Source organism: Cherax quadricarinatus, chromosome 12, assembly GCF_038502225.1.
Source record: "Cherax quadricarinatus isolate ZL_2023a chromosome 12, ASM3850222v1, whole genome shotgun sequence".
Lineage (NCBI taxonomy): Eukaryota > Metazoa > Arthropoda > Malacostraca > Decapoda > Parastacidae > Cherax > Cherax quadricarinatus.
This window is the reverse complement of record NC_091303.1, coordinates 16854459-16870687: the sequence shown is the minus strand read 5'-3', so window position 1 is coordinate 16870687 and position 16229 is coordinate 16854459.

Below are 16229 nucleotides of genomic sequence, written 5' to 3'. Positions count from 1 at the left end.
CACCATGAGTGATACAGTGCACCATGAGTGATACAGTGCACCATGAGTGATACAGTGCACCATGAGTGATACAGTGCACCATGAGTGATACAGTGCACCATGAGTGATACGGTGCACCATGAGTGATACGGTGCACCATGAGTGATACGGTGCACCATGAGTGATACAGTGCACCATGAGTGACACAGTGCACCATGAGTGATACGGTGCACCATGAGTGATACAGCGCACCATGAATGATACAGTGCACCATGAGTGATACAGTGCACCATGAGTGATACAGTGCACCATGAGTGATAACCGTGTACCATGAGTGACATCAGTGCACCATGCGTGATATCCGTGCACCATGAATGATATTCGTCCACCATCAATGATACTCGTGCATCATCAATGATACTCGTGCACCATCAATGATATTCGTGCACCGTGAATGATACTCGTGCACCACGAATGACACTCGTCCACTATGAATGATACTCGTGCACCATCAATGATACTCGTGCACAATGAATGATACTCGTGCACCATCAGTGATACTCGTGCACCATCAATGATACTCGTGCACCATCAGTGATACTTGTGCACCATCAATGATACTCGTGCACAATGAATGATGCTCGTGCACCATCAGTGATACTCGTGCACCATCAATGATACTCGTGCACCATCAATGATGCTCGTGCACCATCAATGATATTCGTACACCATGAATGATACTCGTGAACCATTATTGATACTCGTACACCATCAATGATACTCGTGCACCATTAATGATACTCGTGCACCATCAATGATATTCGTGCACCATTAATGATACTCGTGCACCATGAATGATACTCGTGCACCATTAATGATACTCGTGCACCATCAATGATACTCGTGCACCTTCAATGATACTCGTGCACCATCAATGATACTCGTGCACCATCAATAATACTCGTGCACCAAGAATGATCCTCGTGCACCAAGGATGATCCTCGTGCACCAAGAATGATCCTCGTGCGCCATGAATGATACCTGTGGAGACTTGAACCTTTTCTGTTTGTACCCAGGTATCTCGTTGTTTGGGTGGTAGTAACTGGGTATCAAATCTATCAGCTATGCCAGGGCCATTAAGGCTGTATGTCACCTATATACAACCTGTCAAGAATATTTTAAACCCTTAAATACTGTTTAAGTTAAATTCTCAGTGTTTATACACCGAGAGACATACACCTCTCAGTGTGTATATCATTGTATATCACGTTGCGGTATTTTTTAAATTTGCTCCTTCGTAATTAAAATCTAACCCAACCTAAATTAACCTATCCTAACCCAGCCTAACCTAACCTCATTTAGGATAATGAAAATGGTATTTGTTAGTTGGGATCATCTCAGAAAATGAACTTCGTGTAACGAGGATAAGTTGTGCTGAGCTGGCTGACACACCCGCTGACTAACTCCCATGACCACTACACTCACAGATTTCCTGAAGGAGTGGAAGGGGAAAGTTCAATCTCGATCTCTCATTCCTTCCTTCCAAATCTATTTCCTCAGTTTTTTATATAAGGTATTTTTGCCTCTCTATAGAGCATCCTTAGCTTCGCTTTATCTTCTACCCAGCCAGGCCCATCAATGCTATCTGTATTTTCTTTTCTAGTTCTTCTCTCAAACACTCTGTCGTCTCCCACTACTCATTTCATTCCCACAAGCTCCCTTCTTCCATTACTTTTTCCTTCCTTAACACTCCTTTCTAACATTATCCCTTTTCCTCTCCCACCTTGCTTACTCCCACAACCCTGTTCCTCCTCCCCTACACGCTGTCTTCTACTACTACATTCACTCTCCCACATGTCCTATCTTTTCTCACTATTCATTTCGTTCTTCCACATTCCTTTCTCCCACTATTTCTTTACCCTATATCCTTCTACACCATCTCTTATCATCGCCCTCTTTAGTTTCTTGCTATCTTCTACTTGAGATTGAAGGTCCCGCGGTATACACTCCTGTAGAGTTACGTTCAGTTATTTCACGTGTTTCTGATGGGTCACACTGTCTAGACTCTAGAGATACACAAACCAAGGAATTAATTTTTTTTTCTAAATAGCAGGATGTCTTATAGCTGTCGGTCCTACCTACTGCACTCTATGTACATTTTAATTAATATTAAGCGTCACTCTGGTTCCTGGAAAAATGGCTCGCCATTTCCTGACACCCGTTAACCCAAACAGAAATTACACACTATACCCGCCTCGGCTCTTATATCACGTATAGTACCTTTAAGGAAGAAAAAGGCACAATATAGCACCTTTGTTCTATACCTGCCTCGGCTGCCACATATCACATGTAAAACCTTTGGGCTACGCCTGACTCAGATGTCACATGAAACGGGAGGACCAGTTTAGAGAAAAGACGAGGACGAGATCGACCACCCAGAAAACAAAAGAAAATTAAGCACGTCATCAAGATAAAAGAGATTACGATGATTTTAATCTTAAAAAGCTATAAACCTACCCTCTTCCTCCCTGGATCATTCCCTAGGCACTGTATTACACCTACGACTTTAACGCTTCTACCTGAAAATAGTAGTAACATTGTGCCATTGTAAACAACGTGGAAGATAATTATTTACCAGTGAAAACGGCTAAGCATACAATAATTAGAAACGAGAAAAAAGTAAGGAGCAAGAGAAGACAAATCATCAGTTTCCAAAATAAATTGGGCGTGCTGATAACTCTGGCAGCTGAAGCATCTTAAACCGAGGAAAGAAGAGATAAACTGGTCTAGATGGAGGCAAGCCGTCATCTCACTGACTGTCTTGCCAGGAAGAATGATGGAGTCTTAAGAAGTAACTCCGGCGTCCCTTGCCACGCCTGCCCCAGGAAAAACCACAACAGCGGTTTACCAGACGGGCAGTCCGATGATACACGACTGACGGACTACCTCAGCGGTGTACCAGACAGCTGGTCGTGTGATACACAACTGACGGACCACCTGAGCGGTCCGCTAGACAGCTGGTCCGATGATACTTACAAGACTGTCATACAAACCAGAGATAAGCAAACAACAGTCTGACAGTCAAGCAGGAGGCACCTGTGTTATATATTGTACACGACACATATCTTAAACATTAATAATAACAAACATTAGACTGAGCAATTATGTAAGAAATACGTGATAACTATGTAGAATATGTGATAAATGCATGGAATGTGTGGTAAATATATGGAATATATTTAAATTTATGGAATATACTTTAAATATAAGGAATACATGGTAAATATAAGGAATATAAAGTAAATACATGAAATATATGATAAATATATGGAATGTATAGTAAATACATAAATCTGATTTCCAGATAAATATTTTTTAACTCAAACTTAACTTCAAATTCTTTAGTTACATTGTTTGCTGCACCATAAAGCCATCTTAAAACTCGTTTGAGTCCAGTTGTCTGCTGTTGCATGATTTATTTATAGTCTTCTGTGTACTTATGAATGCAGTGAGGCAGCAGAAACACAGGAGTCAACTGACCGAATGACAGAGATAAAGGCAATGACTATAACTCTAATCTCTAATTGGTCCTTTTTCCTTATGCTGAACACCTGTTACTTTTTCTGGATGAACCCCCATCTCTTCTTCATCAGAACTGAACGTCGTTTGTCACTCTGAACTCACATCTCTTCTCCCTCTTACAAAACATTTGCTATTTTTTTTATTGCCGGATACCCATTCCGTATCCATGAGAAGTGACGATCAAGTCATTTTGAGACAATGACGTTCACTGCGTTATTGGGCAGAATCTGAATAAGATGAACCTCTCATGCAGCATCACTTATATCATGCAGACAAGTGCATGTATAAGAAAGACACACGGTCAACGTTTAAGAAACTTTTATTTAAGAAATGTTTCCTAACGTTGCACTTGTGTGTTTGTTATATGAGAACTCTGATGCAGTTGCTACCCTTCAAAGGCGAGGAGGACTCTTTCACTGATGCTGGTGAAGGCTTCTTGATCTAAGAAATTTAAACTCTTTCTTTTCTCGGATCAAATCTCATACTCCTCAGGCGCTGTGTGACACTTACGAGATTAACAGTTCTTCATGAATGTAACAGAAGTATTAATTAAGTTGCTAAATTAAATGTATAGTCAGCTAACTCTCTCTTACAGTGCGATCGCCTTCATCCTTCACTGCATGTTAGTAATACATAATATAAGGTTTATGCCCATTTATTGCAAAGACGTTCCGTCCGAAACGTCTACTCAGTAAAATGCCATATGCTGCATATTGCTTTAAAATCGTTCGCATTTGTACATTACACACACTAATATACAAGATACACTGCAGCACTAGCCCACACGAACTTAGTGTGTGACCCATTCTCGCCCCACGAGTAATGCACGTACAGATGCGAACGTTATCTATTGCTGCTCAGCCACGACATTCAGATTAGATTATATAAACCTCAAGGGAGGTGTCTGGATGCTGGTGAGGAGCTCTTGATCATAGGAAGTAGACCTATCCTTCCATTCCTCGGACTGAACCTGATTACCAGCTCTCATGAGATGCACGACCCGTGTGGTTGTTAGCGCTTCTCCTTGATAACAACAACAACAACAATAATAATAATAATAATAATAATAATAATAATAATAATAATAATAATAATAATAATAAAAGCCTCCACCGTCACTGAAGGAGGCTACTCTACTTCATCAGTTGGTACTACAAGATTTTCACAAGCTATGTGATGAATCTACATAAAATATAACAGATGCATTAATGGTCTACTTAATTTATCAGAAATATACCGAACATATTAGAGATTTATCAACCATATTAGAAGCCTACGGAAGTGTGTGTGTGTGTGTGTGTGTGTGTGTGTGTGTGTGTGTGTGTGTGTGTGTGTGTGTGTGTGTGTCTGTCTGTGTGCGTGTGCGTGTGTATGTGTGTGTGTGTGTGTGTGTGTGTGTGTGTGTGTGTGTGTGTGTGTGTGTGTGTGTGTGTGTGTGTGTGTGTGTGTGTGTGCGTGTGTGTGTGTGTGTGTCTGTGTGCGTGTGCGTGTGTGTGTGTTTGTGTGTGTGTGTGTGTGTGTGTGTGTGTGTGTGTGTGTGTGTGTGTGTGTGTGTGTGTGTGTATGTGTGTATGTGTGTGTGTGTGCGTGTGTGTACTCACCCAGTTGACTCAGTTGAGGTTGCAGGGGTCGAGTCCAAGCTCCTGGCCCCGCCTCTTCACTGGTCCCTACTAGGTCACTCCCCCCTGAACCGTAAGCTTTATCATACCTCTGCTTAAAGCTATGTATGGATTCTGCCTCCACTACATCGCTTCCCAAACTATTCCACTTACTGACTACTCTGTGGCTGAAGAAATACTTCCTAACATCCCTGTGATTCATCTGTGTCTTCAACTTCCAACTGTGTCCCCTTGTTGCTGTGTCCCATCTTTGGAACATCCTGTCTTTGTTCACCTTGTCAATTCCTCTTAGTATTTTGTATGTCGTTATCATGTCCCCCCTATCTCTCCTGTCCTCCAGTGTCGTCAGGTTGATTTCTCTTAACCTCTCCTCATAGGACATACCTCTTAGCTCTGGAACTAGTCTTGTTGCAAACCTTTGCACTTTCTCTAGTTTCTTTACGTGCTTGGCTAGGTGTGGGTTCCAAACTGGTGCCGCATACTCCAATATGGGCCTAACGTACACGGTGTACAGGGTCCTGAACGATTCCTTATTAAGATGTCGGAATGCTGTTCTGAGGTTTGCTAGGCGCCCATATGCTGCAGCAGTTATTTGGTTGATGTGCGCTTCAGGAGATGTGCCTGGTGTTATACTCACCCGAAGATCTTTTTCCTTGAGTGAGGTTTGTAGTCTCTGGCCCCCTAGACTGTACTCCATCTGCGGTCTTCTTTGCCCTTCCCCAATCTTCATAACTTTGCACTTGTTGGGGTTGAACTCCAGGAGCCAATTGCTGGACCAGGTCTGCAGCCTGTCCAGATCCCTTTGTAGTTCTGCCTGGTCTTCGGTCGAATGAATTCTTGTCATCAACTTCACGTCCTCTGCAAACAGGGACACTTCGGAGTCTATTCCTTCCGTCATGTCGTTCACAAATACGAGAAACAGCACTGGTCCTAGGACTGACCCCTGTGGGACCCCGCTGGTCACAGGTGCCCACTCTGGCACCTCGCCACGTACCATGACTCGCTGCTGTCTTCCTGACAAGTATTCCCTGATCCATTGTAGTGCCTTCGCTGTTATCCCTGCTTGATCCTCCAGTTTTTGCACTAATCTCTTGTGTGGAACTGTGTCAAACGCATTCTTGCAGTCCAAGAAAATGCAATCCACCCACCCCTCTCTCTCTTGTGTTACTGCTGTCACCATATCATAGAACTCCAGTAGGTTTGTGACAAAGGATTTCCCATCCCTGAAACCATGTTGGCTGCTGTTGATGAGATCATTCCTTTCCAGGTGTTCCACCACTCTTCTCCTGATAATCTTCTCCATGATTTTGCATACTATACATGTCAGTGACACTGGTCTGTAGTTTAGTGCTTCATGTCTGTCTCCTTTTTTAAAGATTGGGACTACATTTGCTGTTTTCCATGCGTGTGTGTGTGTGTGTGTGTGTGTGTGTGTGTGTGTGTGTGTGTGTGTGTGTGTGTGTGTGTGTGTGTGTGAGTGTGTGTGCTTGTGTGTGTGTGTGTGCTTGAGTGTGTGTATGCGTCACATGGGGAGCTAATTCACATTCATGGATAGCTTCCAAACGTGGGTTTGAATCTTGCTGACCGCGATCTTTCTCTGTATATACATACATACATATGCAATAAGATCACAGTAAACAGGTGACTTTAGAATATGCAAAACAACCACTGTGAAAGAATAGAGAAATTCCAAGCGCTTTCGTGACTACTCACATTATCAAGGAACAATGAAAGTAAAGCATCAAAGGAGAGTATATAAAGGGGTAGCCCACACCTCACTATCAGATCCCACAACACCTGACGCGAGACAGCTGGCCCGCCGGCCGAACTAGACAGGTCCTTCACACAACCCACCAACAAACTATACTACCCAAGAAATAAGAAATTTAAAAAATTATTATTTGTTTAATGTATTATTAAATTCTTCCCAAATTCTATTAATTATAAATGGATCTAATTTATATAAACCAAAGGAAATATTCATATTATTGTCAAAACTGCTTTTTATGAAACTAGATTCAATTATATTTCTGTCGACCATGGACTTGCTTGATACTACTTTCTCAACTTTTTGAAAATCAATTGGATGGTTAAAATCTCTTACTTTAATAAATAGAGCATTGGAATCTTGTCCAGTTCTAATGCTATATTTATGTTGTTTTAATTTTAGTTCGAGATTTTTACCAGTTAGACCGTAATAAACTTTATCGCAAATTATACAAGGAATCTTATAGACACATCCATCAGCATTTTGGGGGGAATTCTTTATCAAAAGTTTTTTTACTGTATCAAGATTTTTGAATACAACTTTAATATTAAAAGTCTTAAGAGGAGAAGGCATATCAACCAAGTTTTCATGGTAAGGGAGAACCAACATATTTTTAGTTGAATAAGGCTGGTTGTCCCTTTTTGGATTGTAAAAAGTATTTCTAGCAACTTTAAAAGATTTATCAATTACATTTCTTGGGTATTTCAAATCATTACCTATTTCATAAATTTTGGATATTTCCTCATCTATGAACTCTGGACTACAAATTCGTAAAGCTCTCAAAAACATTTATGAGAAAACAGACAGTTTAACTCTATCTTGATGGGAAGAATAATAGTGGACATAGGAACAGTTATTTGTAGGTTTTCTGTAACTTTTAAATTTGAATTCATTATTACGCTTAATAATTAAAACATCTAGAAAAGGCAATGAATTATTTTCTTCAAATTCAACAGTAAAATTTATAGAATGGGCTAAGCTATTTAATTTGCCAAGGAAATGATGTATATCTACATTTTTGGGCATAAGACACAAAATATCATCAACATATCTGAACCATTTAGCTCTATTAGGGAGGATTGTGTTAAGCAGCCTTGTTTCAAAAAATTCCATGTATAGGTTACTACGAACAGGTGAAAGAGGATTCCCCATTGCCATACCAAACTTCTGAGTGTAAAACTTATCATTAAATACAAATTTTGCATCAACAGTGCAAAGTTTAATGAGTTTAATGATAGTAGGAACTGGCAATGGTAAATCATAATTAACGAGTTCTTCAGATAAGAAACTTAATAAATCATCAACAGAAACTTTCGTAAACAAGGAAGTAACATCAAAACTAACCATGTTAAAATCATTTAAGTCAGTAAAGGAGCTTAATTTATCAACTAAGTCTATGTTGTTTTTAACATTAAAGTTAGAAATTTTGCCAACAATAGGGCTCAAAATATCAACAAGCCATTTGGATAATTTATATGAAACTGATCCTATGGAGCTAATAATTGGTCTGACTGGATTCCCTGGTTTGTGTGTTTTTATTAGTCCATACATGTAAGGTAAAGATGGATTATTGGAAGTAAATTGTTTGATTAATTCATCTTTGCCTTTCAGTAGAAGTTTTATTGTTTTATTGAAATTGCTGTTAACGGTTTCTAGGGGATTTTTTCTAAGTTTAGAATAGGTTTCAGTATCATCTAAGAGATTATTCATTTTTTCTTGGTAATCATTTTCTTTCATAATTACTATTGCATTTATTTTGTCTGTTTTAGTAAGGCGCAAATTTTTATTGATATTAAGTGTATCATAAGACTTAAAGAATCTTTGAGGGCAATTGGGAATGTTTTGTTTTAACATAGAGCTATATACCATTCCCTTACTAATATTAATTTCATCAGTGGATAAATCAGAAAATTTCTCAAAGTTACAAAAGGCTTTTGCAATTTCAACATTATTAAGTTTTTTTGAAGTTGCAAAACTTAGGCCAAAACCTAGAGCAGCAGTTCTATTTTTGTCTAAAATTTCATCTGATAAGTTAATTACAAAATTATTATTAGCATGCTTTGTCCAATCACTATTTTCAATTAAAATGTCTAATTTTCTTCGTAGTTTGTCTTTGAGTTCATTACAAATTCTTCTGAGTTTATTATCGCAATGATCCAACATACTGTGTTTCCATTCGGATGGAATGGCCTGATTAAAAGAGTATTTTTTGTTTCTCAATATTCTGAATGCTTCCTTTTCCTGTATTTTCGTTATTTCAATAAGTTTCTGAAGAATAATTCTCATAAAATCATCAAAAGGACGATCTCTCATGTCAAGGATGATATTGGGTAAAAGAGACTTGGGCAGAACTTGTTCATTTAAACAATTTTTTAAAAAATTAAGTCGAATTTTTAACTTGTGGGACTTGATCAGTGCAGAAGAAAACTGGGAAACAAAAGATATATGATTAGGAAAGCTTATCGAGAACATTCTGAAGAGTCGTGTGGCATCCATTAATGCAATAAGATCACAGTAAACAAGTGATTTTAGAATATGCAAAACAACCACTGTGAAAGAATAGAGAAATTCCAAGCGCTTTCGTGATTACTCACATTATCAAGGAACAATGAAAGTAAAGCATCAAAAGAGAGTATATAAAGGGGTAGCCCACACCTCACTATCAGATCCCACAACACTTGACGCGAGACGGATGGATGTGTCTATAAGATTCCTTGTATAATTTGCGATAAAGTTTATTACGGTCAAACTGGTAAAAATCTCGAACTAAGATTAAAGCAACATAAATATAGCATTAGAACTGGACAAGATTCCAATGCTCTATTTATTCATGTAAGAGATTTTAACCATCCAATTGATTTTCAAAAAGATGAGAAAGTAGTATCAAGCAAGTCCATGGTCGACAGAAATATAATTGAATCTTGTTTCATAAAAAGCAGTTTTGACAATAATATGAATATTTCCTTTGGTTTATATAAATTAGATCCATTTATAATTAATAGAATTTGGGAAGAATTTAACAATACATTGGACAAATAATAATTTTTTAAATTTCTTATTTCTTGGGTAGTATAGTTTGTTGGTGGGTTGTGTGAAGAACCTGTCTAGTTCGGCCGGCGGGCCTGCTGTCTCGCGTCAGGTGTTGTGGGATCTGATAGTGAGGTGTGGGCTACCCCTCTATATACTCTCCTTTGATGCTTTACTTTCATTGTTCCTTGATAATGTGAGTAGTCACGAAAGCGCTTGAAATTTCTCTATTCTTTCACAGTGGTTGTTTTGCAAACATATATATATATATATATATATATATATATATATATATATATATATATATATATATATATATATATTCAACAAATCGGCCGTCTCCCACCGAGGCAGGGCGACCCAAAAAAGAAAGAAAATCCCCAAAATGAAAATACTTTCATCATCATTCAACACTTTCACCACACTCACACATTATCACTGCTTTTGCAATGGTGCTCAGAATACAACAGTTTAGAAGCATATACGTATAAAGATACACAACATATCCCTCCAAACTGCCAATATCCCAATCCCCTCCTTTAAAGTGCAGGCATTGTACTTCCCATTTCCAGGACTCAAGTCCGACTATATGAAAATAACCGGTTTCCCTGAATCCCTTCACTAAATATTACCCTGCTCACACTCCAACAGATCGTCAGGTCCCAAGTATCATTCGTCTCCATTTACTCCTATCTAACACGCTCATGCACGCTTGCTGGAAGTCCAAGCCCCTCGCCCACAAAACCTCCTTTACCCCCTCTTTCCAACCCTTTCGAGGACGACCCCTACCCGTCTTTCCTTCCCCTATAGATTTATATGCTTTCCATGTCATTCTACTTTGATTCATTCTCTCTAAATGACCAAACCACCTCAACAACCCCTCTTCTGCCCTCTGACTAATGCTTTTATTAACTCCACACCTCCTAATTTCCACACTCCGAATTTTCTGCATAATATTTACACCACACATTGCCCTTAGACAGGACATCTCCACTGCCTCCAACCGTCTCCTCGCTGCTGCATTTACCACCCAAGCTTCACATCCATATAAGAGTGTTGGTACTGCTATACTTTCATACATTCCCTTCTTTGCCTCCATAGATAACGTTTTTTGACTCCACATATACCTCAACGCACCACTCACCTTTTTTCCCTCATCATTTCTATGATTAACCTCATCCTTCATAAATCCATCCGCCGACACGTCAGCTCCCAAGTATTTGAAAACATTCACTTCTTCCATACTCCTCCTCCCCAATTTTTCTTTATCTAAATCATTTGATACTCTCATCACCTTACTCTTTCCTATGTTCACTTTCAACTTTCTACCTTTACACACATTCTCAAACTCATCCACTAACCTTTGCAATTTTTCTTTAGAATCTCCCATAAGCACAGTATCATCAGCAAAAAGTAACTGTGTCAATTCCCATTTTGAATTTGATTCCCCATAATTTAATACCACCCCTCTCCCGAACACCCTAGAATTTACTTCTTTTACAACCCCATCTATAAATATATTAAACAACCATGGTTACATTACACATCCCTGTCTAAGACCTACTTTTACCGGGAAGTATTCTCCCTCTCTTCTACACACCCTAACCTGAGCCTCACTATCCTCATAAAAGCTCTTTACAGCATTTAGTAACTTACCACTTATTCCATATACTTGCAACATCTGCCACATTGCTCCTCTATCCACTCTATCATATGCCTTTTCTAAATCCATAAAGGCAATAAAAACTTCCCTACCTTTATCTAAATACTGTTCACATATATGCTTCAATGTAAACACTTGATCTACACATCCCCTACCCACTCTGAAGCCTCCTTGCTCATCCGCAATCCTACATTCTGTCTTACCTCTAATTCTTTCAATTATAACCCTACCGTATACTTTTCCTGGTATACTCAGTAAACTTATTCCTATATAATTTTACAATCTCTTTTGTCCCCTTTCCCTTTATATAAAGGGACTATACATGCTCTCCGCCAATCCCTAGGTACCTTCCCCTCTTTCATACATTTATTAAACAAAAATACCAACCACTCCAACACTATATCCCCCCCTGCTTTTAACATTTCTGTCATGATCCCATCAGTTCCAGCTGCTTTACCCCCTTTCATTCTACGTAATGCCTCACGTACCTCCACCACACTTACATTCTGCTCTTCTTCACTCCTAAAAGATAGTATACCTCCCTGGCCAGTGCATGAAATTACCGCCTCCCTTTCTTCCTCAACATTTAAAAGTTCCTCATAATATTCTCGCCATCTACCCAAAACCTCCCTCTCCCCATCTACTAACTCCCCTACTCTGTTTTTAACTAACAAATCCATACTTTCCTTAGGCTTTCTTAACTAGTTTAACTCACTCCAAATTTTTTTCTTATTTTCATTAAAATTTCTTGACAGTGCCTCTCCCACTCTTTCATCTGCTCTCCTTTTGCACTCTCTCACCATTCTCTTCACCTTTCTTTTACTCTCCATATATTCTGTTCTTCTTATAACACTTCTGCTTTGTAAAAACCTCTCGTAAGCTACCTTTTTCTCTTTTATCACACCCTTTACTTCATCATTCCACCAATCACTCCTCTTTCCTCCTGCCCCCACCCTCCTATAACCACAAACTTCTGCCCCACATTCTAATACTGCATTTTTAAAACTATTCCAACCCTCTTCAACCCCCCCACTACTCATCTTTGCACTAGCCCACCTTTCTGCCAATAGTCGTTTATATCTCGCCCGAACTTCCTCCTCCCTTAGTTTATACACTTTCACCTCCCTCTTACTTGTTGTTGCCACCTTCCTCTTTTCCCATCTACCTCTTACTCTAACTGTAGCTATAACTAAATAATGATCCGATATATCAGTTGCCCCTCTATAAACATGTACATCCTGGAGCCTACCCATCAACCTTTTATCCACCAATACATAATCTAACAAACTACTTTCATTACGTGCTACATCATACCTTGTATATTTATTTATCCTCTTTTTCATAAAATATGTATTACTTATTACCAAATTTCTTTCTACACATAGCTCAATTAAAGGCTCCCCATTTACATTTACCCCTGGCACTCCAAATTTACCTACTACTCCCTCCATAACATTTTTACCCACTTTAGCATTGAAATCCCCAACCACCATTACTCTCACACTTGATTCAAAACTCCCCACGCATTCACTCAACATTTCCCAGAATCTCTCTCTCTCCTCTACACTTCTCTCTTCTCCAGGTGCATACACGATTACTATAACCCACTTTTCACATCCAATCTTTATTTTATTCCACATAATCCTTGAATTTATACATTTGTAGTCCCTCTTTTCCTGCCATAGCTTATCCTTCAACATTATTGCTACTCCTTCTTTAGCTCTAACTCTATTTGAAACCCCTGACCTAATCCCATTTATTCCTCTCCATTGAAACTCTCCCACGCCCTTCAGCTTTGTTTCACTTAAAGCCAGGACATCCAGTTTCTTCTCATTCATAACATCCACAATCATCTCTTTCTTATCATTTGCACAACATCCACGCACATTCAGACTTCCCACTTTGACAATTTTCTTCTTCTTATTCTTTTTAGTAATCTTTACAGGAAAAGGGGTTACTAGCCCATTGTTCCCGGCATTTTAGTTGACTTTTACAACACGCATTGCTTACGGAGGAAAGATTCTTATTCCACTTCCCCATGGATATAAAAGGAAAAGTAATAAGACCAAAAACTATTAAGATAAAATCAAAGAAAACTCAGATGAGTGTGTATAAATAAACGTGTACATGTATGTGTAGTGTGACCTAAGTGTAAGTAGAAGTAGCAAGACATGCCTTTAATCTTGCATGTAAAACAATTACAGGCTTTCGTTTTACACTCACTTGGCAGGACGGTAGTACCTCCCTGGGTGGTTGCTTTCTACCAACCTACTACCTATAAATATATATATATATATATATATATATATATATATATATATATATATATATATATATATATATATATATATATATATATATATCGTGTCGAATAGGTAAAATTGGTCAGTTAGCAAGAACTAATTTAAAATTAAGTCCTCTATATAATTTTCTCTTATACGTTTAAAGATATATTTTTTATTTATGTTATTGTTAAAATTAATAATTTTGTACCAAAAGAACCTTAAAAAACATGCCTAACCTAATTATAACAAGCACAATTTAATTTAGCCTAATCCAACTAAATATATTGTAGATAAGTTTACAATAATTTAAAACACAATGAAATATATATTTTTTTCGTTAGGTTCAGAGTGATTTTTGCGAAATTATTTCATTCACGAATTTTCGCTTGCTTTATTCGGCAAGAAGAGTGTTGCTATTTAAGCCAAAATCGCAAGCTTTACCTATTCTGCACGTTATATGTATACATATATATATATATATATATATATATATATATATATATATATATATATATATATATATATATATATATATATATATATATATATATATATTGGGAATTATAGGGGTGCGCAAAGCAAAGCAGGTAGCTTTCCCTACATTTCTGTCATCGTGTTTGGCTTCCAGTAGACTAGGCAAGAAAATTGTCTTCGAATACTTGAGAGGTGCGGTAGGAACCCAAGATCCCAGGTTCATAGTAAGTAAGTAAGTAAGTAAGTAAGTAAGTTTATTCAGGTATACACAAATACAGTTACATAGAATTATCATACATAGCAGCATATGTGTAGAGAACCTAGGATAACCCGAAGGGACACCCTTGCAGACTCCTCCAGTAGACCAGCTTCTCCCAAAGTGCACAAACAGTCCAACTGGGACAAACCGATCATGGAAAAAGTCGCCAACGTAATGCTCAGCAACGCTTTTCCTAGCGGTGAAGGCACCACATGCAGGAGATTTCCTTTTAACTGTTCCCACTTCTTCGCTGGGCAATCGACTAGACGAACAGGCCGTTCGGATTGGTGTTTCTCATCGCCTATCCCCCTCCATACTCAACGACCATAGGTGTATTTGCGGCAAGGCGATGGCTGATCAATTCGGACTTCATGGTCTCGTGTGTTACACAACAGAAGGAAAGTCTTGTAGATATGAGGTCAACGACATCATAAAGAGAAGCCTGGCCAGAGCCCGTTGCCCAGCTCAACGGGAACCCCAAGTACAGAGGTCTGACAGGAGTCAAAAGCGTCCTAATGGAGCCACTATGCTACCCTGGAAGGATGATAAGCAGATTGCCTGGGACTACACATGTGCCGCCACATTGGCGGACACCTACTGCCATACTCTGAAGCTGAAGGGGGTGGAGCCGCCAGCTACAGGGAGACCCAGGAGACCCGAAAATATGAAGGCTTGCTCCATTGCTGTAACTTCATCCCAGTGCGGTCGGAGACCCTTGGAGCATGGGGCAAATGTGCTGTAAAGTTCCTCAAAGAATTGGGTGAAAAACTCATCACAGAAATCAAGGATCGCAGAGTGGCCAGCTTCTTCTTTCAGAAACTCAGTGTTGTGATCCAGAGGGAAAATGTCAGCAGCATTCTGGGCACACGGCCCACCGCCAGGGAGCTGGACGAAGCACTCGAGATAAGAACATAAGAAAGAAGGAACACTGCAACAGGCCTACTGACCCATGCGGAGCAGGTCCATGTCCCCCCCCCGGATTAGCCTATTACCCCCCCCGGATTAGCCCAATGACCCACCCAGTCTGGTCACCTCCACTCAAGGATGGAGCAAGGCACCAGACCCAGCAGCACAAGCTAGTCAGGTCCAACTCACACCCATCCACACCCACTCATGTATTTATCTAACCTATTTTTAAAACTACACAACGTTTTAGCCTCAATAACTGTACTCGGGAGTTTGTTCCACTCATCCACAACTCTATTACCAAACCAGTGCTTTCCTATATACCCTTCCCGAATCTGAGATGTTATCTATGTTGTTCTATTCCCTATTGCATTTTTGTCAATGTATTTTGTCTTTAAATAAAGTCTACATAGAATATGGAATATAGTGGTGGTAGGAGAAGACAATATTCAAACAGCTCCAGTGAGAACCTTGAGTTTTCCCTGAAGTTTATTCTTTTCTCTGAGGATGAGGGTCCCCAACACAGTTCCAGAGGTGGTACCTCCCTAGATTTTTTTTCATATATATATATATATATATATATATATATATATATATATATATATATATATATATATATATATATATATATATATATATATATATATATATATATCTAGGATGGGGT